The sequence below is a fragment of the Danio rerio genome, chromosome 3 (genome assembly GCF_049306965.1).
Source record: "Danio rerio strain Tuebingen ecotype United States chromosome 3, GRCz12tu, whole genome shotgun sequence".
Lineage (NCBI taxonomy): Eukaryota > Metazoa > Chordata > Actinopteri > Cypriniformes > Danionidae > Danio > Danio rerio.
In genome coordinates, this window is record NC_133178.1 from 46,190,811 (window position 1) to 46,200,628 (window position 9,818).

The window sequence follows — 9,818 nt, forward strand, 5'->3', positions numbered from 1 at the left end:
CCTAGGGGACCCAGATCCCAGCAAGCTACCCAGGGGTCCACCTCCCTCCCTGGGCTTGCAGTATAGGCCTCAGGGTGCCCCCCTGGCCTTTCACCTAGGGGCGCCTGACCCCAGCAAGATACCCAGGGGTCCACCTCTCTTCCTGGACTTCCTGGACTTGCAGTATAGCACACAAGGTGCCCCCTGGCCTTCCACCTAGGGGACCCAGACCCCAGCAAGCTACCCAGGGGTCCACTTCCCTCCCTGGGCTTGCAGTATAGGCCTCAGGGTGCCCCCTGGCCTTTCACCTAGGGGTGCCTGACCCCAGTGTAGTGGCAATTTCCTTTAAGGAGGCGCTCTCGGTGGTCAAGAAACAAAGTCTTACCCGGGATGTCTTTTCAAAGCTTTTATTCTTTGCAAAGAAGGTCACAGTCATACAGCAACAACAGTTTCTGCAGAGTGAGACAATGAAGCAAAGTGTGCTCATCCTTTTATCTGGGTTGTGCTGCTTACGAGGTCAACTCCAGTTCAACCCAAACCACACATACCACGACAGGTGTGAAAACCATCCTGCTGCTTCCCTGTCATATATCACACAGCCCATGCCCCTTACCCCTAACAAATGTTCATCTTAAAGCCTAATTGGAAAGATAAGGACCAGGTGGTCACATACGGGAATGTAAGGCTGTATAAACAAAAGTACACTGTGAACACAAGTGACTTTTCACACATCTAAAGATGAGGAGTAAGCAAGTTTTCCCTACACATGTTCATCTAAAAATGAATTTCCATTACAATTCCTCTCTTTTTATCATTCATTGATAACTCACTATTAAATTCATTTTTCAATTGAATACAAAATCACACTGATTACAAAAATCATTTAACAGGTTTCTGCACACATCAAATACACTAGAGATGTTTAAACACTCTTCTTAATAGTTTCCCCATTAAGATTTATCTTTCAAAACATCCCTCTTCCCTGGGAGCCGGGCTAAACGAATAATCACTGTTATTGCGCTCCCGATCGAAATCGGACCCTCAGTCACCCCACAGAGGTTCAAATCCCAGAAATTGCCTGTTTTTTTTTTCACATTATTGATTTGTTCACACAACAATTCTAGAAGCATTTCTTCAATCAGTTAAAAATTATTAACACTCTACAGCAATTCATCAATAACACTCATGAGCATAGGAACACGTTGTTTCTGTACTCTTAAACATATATCACATTTACACCCTTCTCTCAATTTTCATGTAAATGATCACTCTTTTGAGATTTGTTACAGAACATATATAAGCAAGAAGATAGTTATCTTAAATTTCAAAAAATCTGGTTCGTTAATATTTTCCCAATTAAGTAACAGCCGTCACCTAAAATTTTGTTCTCAGTTGTTTACAGTTTTTCCTTATCCATTACTATGTAGCTGCTGCTATCATCAAAGTCATAATCAAAATCTTCACCCATGTCAATATTCATACCCTCTTCATTCACGGCCACTCTTATCATCTGATGGGATGTTTTAGTTGTAATCAGTCTGCCCACTGACCATAATACAAATCTGAATATACATGGAAGACAACATAATATCACTACACCCACTCCCAATACAGGTAAAACCACAGTAAAGGCCCAGTAGATCCAGTTTCCCCACTTAAATGACAGCCAATCTAGCTATGGGCTGCTAACTTTCTTAGGTTCTTTTACTGTCATTCTCATGTGGGTCACAATGTCAGTAATGTTTTGCTGTAATCAGGTTAATTAAGGTGACACTAGCTGCAATGCCAGTGTTGTTCTCCTCAGACCACACATTCCTTGCACACGGAATGGATGGCAGCTAATCTTTTCTTCCATCTTCAGATCTTTAATGCGATGGTCAAGCACAGCTTATTCACCTCTCTTTTTGGTCGCTTTATCCTCCGTCTGCGTGCTGCTTGGTGTTGTATTCAGAAGTTACTGTTTCACACACACCTCTTGGGTTGTTGTTGTTTCTCCCCAGCTGTGACCTTGCTTCCCTCAGATGACAGCCTGCTGTTTTCCTTCAGATGATTTCAGAGCCCCTCTTTCTCTCCTACTCCCTCATGGAATCCTCCTCAGGAGATGGAATTTTCCTGCAGTGCCCATCTTGCACCCACGTCGCCCGCTCTGCGACCTTCACCGCCGTCTCCGTGGTCAGTAGCACTTGAAATGAACCCAGCCAGCGCTTTGCTCTCCAGCTCTTTCTCCTCAGGTCCCTAATCACCACGAAGTCGCCAGGCCTCAGACTGTGCAGTGGTCTCTCAGCAGCCTTCCCCTGTGCGGCCTTTACCTGCACACAAACATCGGACAACACATGAGACATATCTTACAGTAATTCAACATGTCATTCTCACACACATCTGTTGAGGGCAGCTGCTGTTTTCCCCCATTCACACCTGCACGCGGTGGTTTACCAAAGAGAATTTCAAACGGGCTCAAATTCATTTTTGATCTTTTTCTCATTCTCATGTACTTCAGGACAATGGGTAAAGCTTGAACCCATGTGTCTTCAAAACATTTTGCCAATTTGTTCTTCAGTGTACCTTTTTCTCTTTCAACAGCTCCTCCTGAAGCTGGATGGTAACTGCAATGTGTTCTCAAATCAATTTCCAAGTATTGGCCCACTTGTTTGATTGCTTCATTAACAAAATGAGTACCATTATCTGAACTTATTTTTCGTGGTATTCCCCATCGCGGTACAATTTCCGTCTGTAACGCTTTTGCTACCGCAGCCGAATCTTGTTTTGAGGTTGGAAAAACTTCAACCCATTTTGACCACATGTCAACCATCACCAAACAGTACCGTTTCCCATTACATGGGGACAATTCAATGAAATCCATCATCAAATATTCAAATGGCCCTGTTGGAGGTGGATGAGATGATTGTGGGACTTCTATCGCTCTGGCCACATTATGTGTGTTGCAAATTACACATCGTCTACAGAAATTGTCTGCAAATGTAGTGAACCCCTTTGTGAACCACAGTTCATTCATTTGCGCAACCATTGCTGTTTTTGACGCATGATCTTTACCGTGAAGTAATTTCGCATAATGTTGGAAAAAATGTTTTGGTAAACACGCCTTGCCCTCAGCACACATCCACGCATTATCTTTCATCACACAGCCAGACTGTCTCCACTTGTTTTTTTTTTTTTCTCCAGCCCCGTCGCGAAGGTCTGCATGTCCTGCAAAGAAGAACACACGTCATTGTTATCATCAGCAGATAGCAAAGAACATTCGCAGTAATCCTTGTCTCGTGATGCCGCTACTTTTGCTGCTCCATCTGCTCTGGAGTTACCTGCAGAAACAGAATCTTTATTGTTAGTGTGCGCTGCGCATTTATAAATGGCCAGTATGTCAGTTAGTAAAAATCGCATCCAGCAGCGCTGCCACTAAAGGAGCATTGACTATTGGTCGACCATCAGACTTAAGAAATTTTCTGTGTTTCCACATAGCCCAAAAATCAAGAGCTACCCCAAATGTATACCTTGAGTCAGTGTAAATTGTAGCCTCTTTTTCTGCCATTAATTTACATGCTTCTGTCAACGCCACGAGCTCTGCGGCCTGTGCAGAATAGTGCCCTGGCAATTTCCCAGAGTTCACCACATCAAATTCAGTTGTTACAGCGTAAAAAACTTTATTCTGGCCTGTTTGTGGATCTTTAAACGCTGAACCATCCACAAAGAGGACATTGTTACAATTTTCAAGTGGTTCGTCAGAAAGGTCAGGTCGTGGTGTACACACCTGTTCAAGTGCTGTTAAACAACAATGATGCTCTTCCCCATCTTCCTCAGTGGGAAGAAGAGTAGCCGCATTCAAACCAGTACATCGTTTAACAGTCACATTTGGCATATCTAACAAGATAGTGTGATATCTCAGCCAGCGGGCTGTTGACAGATGCGATGTTTTTTGTTCTTGGAGAATCATGGACACAGAATGTGGCACCATCAGTATCAAATCAGAATACCCAACAAAATCTCTTGAAGCCATAACAGCTTTTTTCTGCAGCCGCCACTGCTCTTAAGCAACGTGGCAGGCCTGCTGCTACGGGGTCAAGTTTGCTCGAAAAATAGGCCACAGGTCGCAGTCTACCTCCATGATCCTGTAGGAGTAATGACGTCATGAACCCACCTCTTTCATCTACCATCTGAACAAATGGTTTTGTTGGTACAGGCAAACCCAATGCAGGGGCCTCAGCCATTTGTAACTTCATGTTTACAAATGCCTGCTGTGCCTCTGTTGTCCACTCTAGTTTGTCAGTGGATTTCATCCCCTTCCCTAATGTTAGGGCTCTCAGGGGTTGTTCCAAAATTGCATAATTTGGAATAAATGTGCGACAATATGAACACATACCCAAAAAAGACAACATTTGTTTTTTCGTTAGAGGTTTTGGTACATTTTTTATACCACTCACCCTTTTTTTCAGACAGAGATTTGCTGTGTGGTGTAATGACATGCCCCAAAAATGTTACCTTTTGTTTAACAAACTGCAATTTTGTCAAACTGACTTTGTGGCCCTCCTTAGCCAAATGTTTAAGGAGAGTCACAGTGTCTTTCACACACGTCTCTTCATTTTCAGCACATATCAACAGGTCATCAACATACTGTAACAAAGCAGTTCCAGCTGTCATGGTCAAAGGTTTCAAACTTCTTAACAACGCTTCATTCTATAAAGTTGGAGATGCTGTAAAACCCTGACACAGACGTGTAAAAGTGTAGCCTTTACCATTAAAATTTAATGCAAACCAAAACTGGCTGTCTTTGTCAACTGGCACACTGAAAAATGCATTTGCCAAATCAACCACTGAATAAAATTGTGATTTTTCAGGAATTTGTGACAAAATTCTGTACAGATTTGGAACTAATGGAGCCCTTTGTTTGACAGCTGCATTTACTGCTTGCAAATCTTTTACAAAACGCCATTCTGTAGGCATCCCATTATCCCTTATCTTTTTCACAGGAAAAATAGGGGTGCGAACCTCAGAATTGTTGCATGGTACAATAACACCCTGTTCCAGTAAAGCCTCAAATACTGGGGTAATGCCCTCAATGGCTTCCCTTTTCAAAGGATATTGTTGTTGGCAAGGTCTGTAATCAGATTTTGCAGTGATTGTAACTGGTTCACAACCTTTGATTAAACCAACGTCATACTTGCTTTTAGCCCACAATTCACTTGGTATTTCTGTTAAAGCGGGGTGTATGTCTGTAGCGTTAAAGTCAACCATGCAAGAATTCTTTACGCAAACTTTGTCAATAGCAGTCATAGTTCTTGAAACAGCTGTTTCAGTTTTACTGTTCACTCGAAATGCTCTCGAGCTCTCGCTCCATTCTACTCCTTTCTCTCTACCTTCCCAATCTCCGGCTTCAACACACTGCTTTACAAACGGGCCCAAATCTGCCCAAGACTGATGTTTACCCTTGCAAACTGATATGTGAGGCACAGCCTGTGCTGACATGAGATAGAATGAACGCTGTTCTTTTGACAGAGACACTGAAACTGCACAAAGACTATCCTTCCAGTACATTCTTTCCAAAATCAACATTTCATTCACATTCGTCTCAAACCAATCTTTTTCAAACTGTTCATCTTTCTCAGTTACGACATGTGACGTACAATGCAGTTCACCAGGAGACATTATATCACTGTCAAAAGGTTTTACACGTTCTTCAGCCAATCTGCAAATTGAATTAGCCCATTCATTGTTTTCAACGAGCCATTCATAGGCCCACTTCGGCGTTTGTGATTCAATTTGTAAACAACAAATTTCCTCTCCTTCAATCACTCTCACACCAGAGGAATCTGCTGTTAAAATCAAGTTTAGTTTACATAAAATGTCCCTTCCGAGGATTGGAACGGGGCATTTTGGTGAGCAAACAAATGCATGTCTGAAAATTTTACCCCCCTCTGTCTCACAGGTCAGTGGAGCTGTAAATCGCTCGACGGCTTTATGACCAGATGCAGACAGAGACTTGTGAAATTTGGTTGATAGAGGTATTTCACACTGTAGGTCACATGGTCGTATGCAAGATCTGCTAGCTCCACTATCAGCTAGAAACTCAATTGTTATATTCTCAACCTTCATGCAATATTGTGGCATGTCTAAAAATGCTTCGTTATTAAGTAACAATGCCATCTCATCAGAAAAATCGTTATCATTGCTCTGTTCAAAATTACCGTGGGAAATGCAAGCTTTTTCTTCATTGCAGAGAGCCAAAAGTATATCAGTGTATGTGTATATGTGGGTGTTGTCTGTGTTTGTTAGTAAATAATGTTCACTTCCCTTTGCTGTGGCTGTCAGCTGCTCGCCCGGACCCTCTGCAATCTGCTTCTCCCCCTCCTCCGCACATCAGTTCTTCATTGCTGGTCTTCTCCTCTCTGGGCACTCGGCTGACCAGTGCCCGTCGGCATGGCAACGCAGGCACTTGGTACAGTCTCTTGTGACATGATCAGTTGCTCCGCAGGCCCTGCATATTCCGTCACCCTCAGTCATCTGTGAGGCTCTCCATTTTCTGCCATCTCTTTCGCTTCTGCCACCCTTGTTACCTTTGAACTTGCGGTATTTTTGGTTTTCAGGTTTTGATGCTGCTTGTACGAGGGCCATGTGTAACTCCTTTTCAGCTCTCTTCTTGCTCTGCTCTTGTTTCGCTGCTAGCTTGTCTTCAGCATGTTGGGCATATAGCAAAATGTCTGTTAATCTTCCGTTTCTCCAGTTCACACAGAGGTCCTTCACTCCTTGACAGATCTCAGGTTTTAGTCCAGATAGGAAATACCCTCTCAGATGGCATTCCCAGGTGTCCGGTTCAGCTGCTCTCAATGTCGGCTCCGTCATTCCGCTGTGTTTCTTGAAAGTGTCATGAAGTCTGTAGTAAAATTCTTGGACTGACTCGGTCTTTCCTTGATGACATGTAGAGATCAGTGTGGTGTCCACGCGTACGGGAAAGGCAGTCTCTATGGCCCCCACCAGACGGTCGACAGCACCCACATAACCGGCATTGCTTTCGTGGCCCCAGTCTGGATTGCTCCGTCGGAGGTTATTAGTTGTTAAACTGGCACTCACTTTTCCCCAGTTCACCGGTCCCATCTTTACCATCAGCAGTCGTCTCAGTTCATTTGTGGTTGGGCTGAATTCTTGGCAGAAACTCAGTAGTGCCTTCGCAAACAGTACCCCTGACGTTACGGGATCTGGTAGATGAGCTGTAGCTTCTTTCATGTCAGCCAATGTCCAGGATCTGTAGACCATCACAGCTCCCTCGGGTCCAGCCACTTCCACCATCGGCGCCATCATTTCAAAGGTGACTTCCTCGCTGTTGAACGAGTTACTTCGGGTGAGCATTGATTTGGTCGGTACGAGTGGTTTTGTCTTCGTTGCGGCGCTGCTGGCGGTGGCTGCCGGGAACAGATTTGCATGTACAACCTTTTCGTTTCCTCCTCCGCTTGCTTGTGGTGGGGGTTGCGTTGGTGCGGTTGGTCTTCTGGGAGGGCAGCAGTCGAGGTCAGGGTCAATTCTCAGGGCTTGCAGCTCAGCCATGGGATAGTGATGGTACGGCGGTGGTACATGAGTGAAAACAGATGAATAAAAAGGGTTAGTTGTGCCAGAAAATTTCTCAGTCACACTTTCATACTTTTCATTCGCTTTTCCCTTTACTTTATTATCTTCCTCACCGCCTTCCCTACACGCCAGCTGTTTCTGCAACATTTTTCTCTGTCTTTTCTCTGCTTCTGTCAGCCAACAGTCAATAGTGTCCCCACACGACACACAGACATGCTTCTTACAAAAACAGCCTGTTTCTCCTTCTCTCTCCTCTATTGACTTTTTTACAGTGTTTAACCTCGTAACACTTAACGTACCCTCTTTTGGAAAATTGTGATGCTTTATCAATTTTTCAATATTTTTCATACCTTTTTCCCCATACAACCTTTCCATGTTCCAGAACACAGGTGTATCATATCTTTTAATTTTGCTTTGAGACTTCCCCATGCTGGCAATAATCTTTCCCCTGGACTTTGTCGGTACCTATTAATCTGTCAGACGTCTCCAACAGATTTCGACTTTTCACCTAAAATCGAAAAGTTAAGCTTTCCAGCTCTAATTTTGTGGCACACAATTTCAACCTCCTTTTAGAAGTGAATTACTTGGCCCCTGATTTCAACCCCCTTCTGGAAGTAAATCGCACAGCCTGGATTTCAGCTTCTTTTAGGAAGTAAATTGTACAGCCCCCTGATTTCAACTCCCTCCCGGGAGTAAATCGCAGTTAGCTAGCCAAACGTATTAAAAAGGTCTTAATCTTAGTCAGGCGCCAGATCTCACTTGTGTAAGGTCTTGATCTCAGCTAAATGCCAGATCTCACTTGTAGTAAAGGTCTCGATCCCCACCTGATGTCAGATCTCACTTGTCATTAATCACGCTGCTATCCCACAGAGACAGATCTACCAGCATGGAGATGACCCAAATAGCAGTAAAACCCAATTACTCTTGGTTAAATTAATCAAATCCCCAAAACTTGTTAAATTTCTTTTTTAACAATAGACAAAGAATTTGTTTCTTACCAGAGAGTTCAGATGCCACTGAGTTCTTTTTCCCAGATGTCAGTGGGGTTCTTCTCCGAGCCCGGCGGTCGGCCCCTCAACCCTCAACCAAGCGGGGCAGGGCTGTGACACGAAGTCCCAGGATGATCAGTCACCGTCCGCAGGGTCCGGAAAAGTTCCTCCAAGACATCCCACTATTCTGACACCAAATTGTAGTGGCAATTTCCTTTAAGGAGGCGCTCTCGGTGGTCAAGAAACAAAGTCTTACCCGGGATGTCTTTTCAAAGCTTTTATTCTTTGCAAAGAAGGTCACAGTCATACAGCAACAACAGTTTCTGCAGAGTGAGACAATGAAGCAAAGTGTGCTCATCCTGTTATCTGGGTTGTGCTGCTTACGAGGTCAACTCCAGTTCAACCCAAACCACACATACCACGACAGGTGTGAAAACCATCCTGCTGCTTCCCTGTCATATATCACACAGCCTATGCCCCTTACCCCTAACAAATGTTCATCTTAAAGCCTAATTGGAAAGATAAGGACCAGGTGGTCACATACGGGAATGTAAGGCTGTATAAACAAAAGTACACTGTGAACACAAGTGACTTTTCACACATCTAAAGATGAGGAGTAAGCAAGTTTTCCCTACACATGTTCATCTAAAAATGAATTTCCATTACACCAGCAAGATACCCAGGTGTCCACCTCTCTTCCTGGACTTGCACTATAGGCCCTAGGGTGCCCCCTTGCCCTCCACCTAGGGGCCCCTGACCCCACAAAGCTACCCAGGGGTCCACCTCTTTTCCTGGACTTGCAGTAAAGCCCAAAGGGTGCCCCATGGCCCTCCACCTAGGGGACCCTGACCCCAGCAAGCTACCCAGGAGACCACCTCATTCCCTGAACGTGCAGTATAGGCCCCAGGGGACCTTCTGGCCCTCCACATAGGGGCCTCTGACCTCAGCAAGCTACCCAGGGGTCTACTGATCTCCCTGGACTTGCAGTTTAGGCCTCAGGGTGCCCCCTGGCCCTCCACCTAAGGACCCCTGACCCCAGCAAGCTACCCAGGGGTCCACCAATGTCCCTGGACTTGCAGTATGGGCCCCAGGGTGCCCCCTGGTCCTCCACCAAGGGGCCCCTGACCCCAGCAAGCTACCCAGGGGTCCACATCTCTCCCTGGACTTGCAGTGTAGGCCCCAGGGTGCCCCCTGGCCCTCCACCTAGGAGCCTATGACCCCAGCAAGCTACCCAGAAGTCCACCTCACTCCCTGGACTTGTAGTATAGGCCCCAGGGGAAC

General features: G+C 45.0%; 1 long non-coding RNA gene across 1 annotated transcript; it reads right to left on the reverse strand.

Moving 5' to 3' along the window:
- Nucleotides 1–370: 370 nt before the first annotated feature.
- Nucleotides 371–8,874, reverse strand: LOC141381360 (uncharacterized). Its single transcript, XR_012401363.1, has 2 exons — nucleotides 8,547–8,874; nucleotides 371–2,288 (listed from the first exon to the last, which is right to left on the reverse strand). It is a non-coding gene; the product is annotated as an uncharacterized lncRNA (long non-coding RNA).
- Between the last annotated feature and the right edge of the window lie 944 nt (nucleotides 8,875–9,818).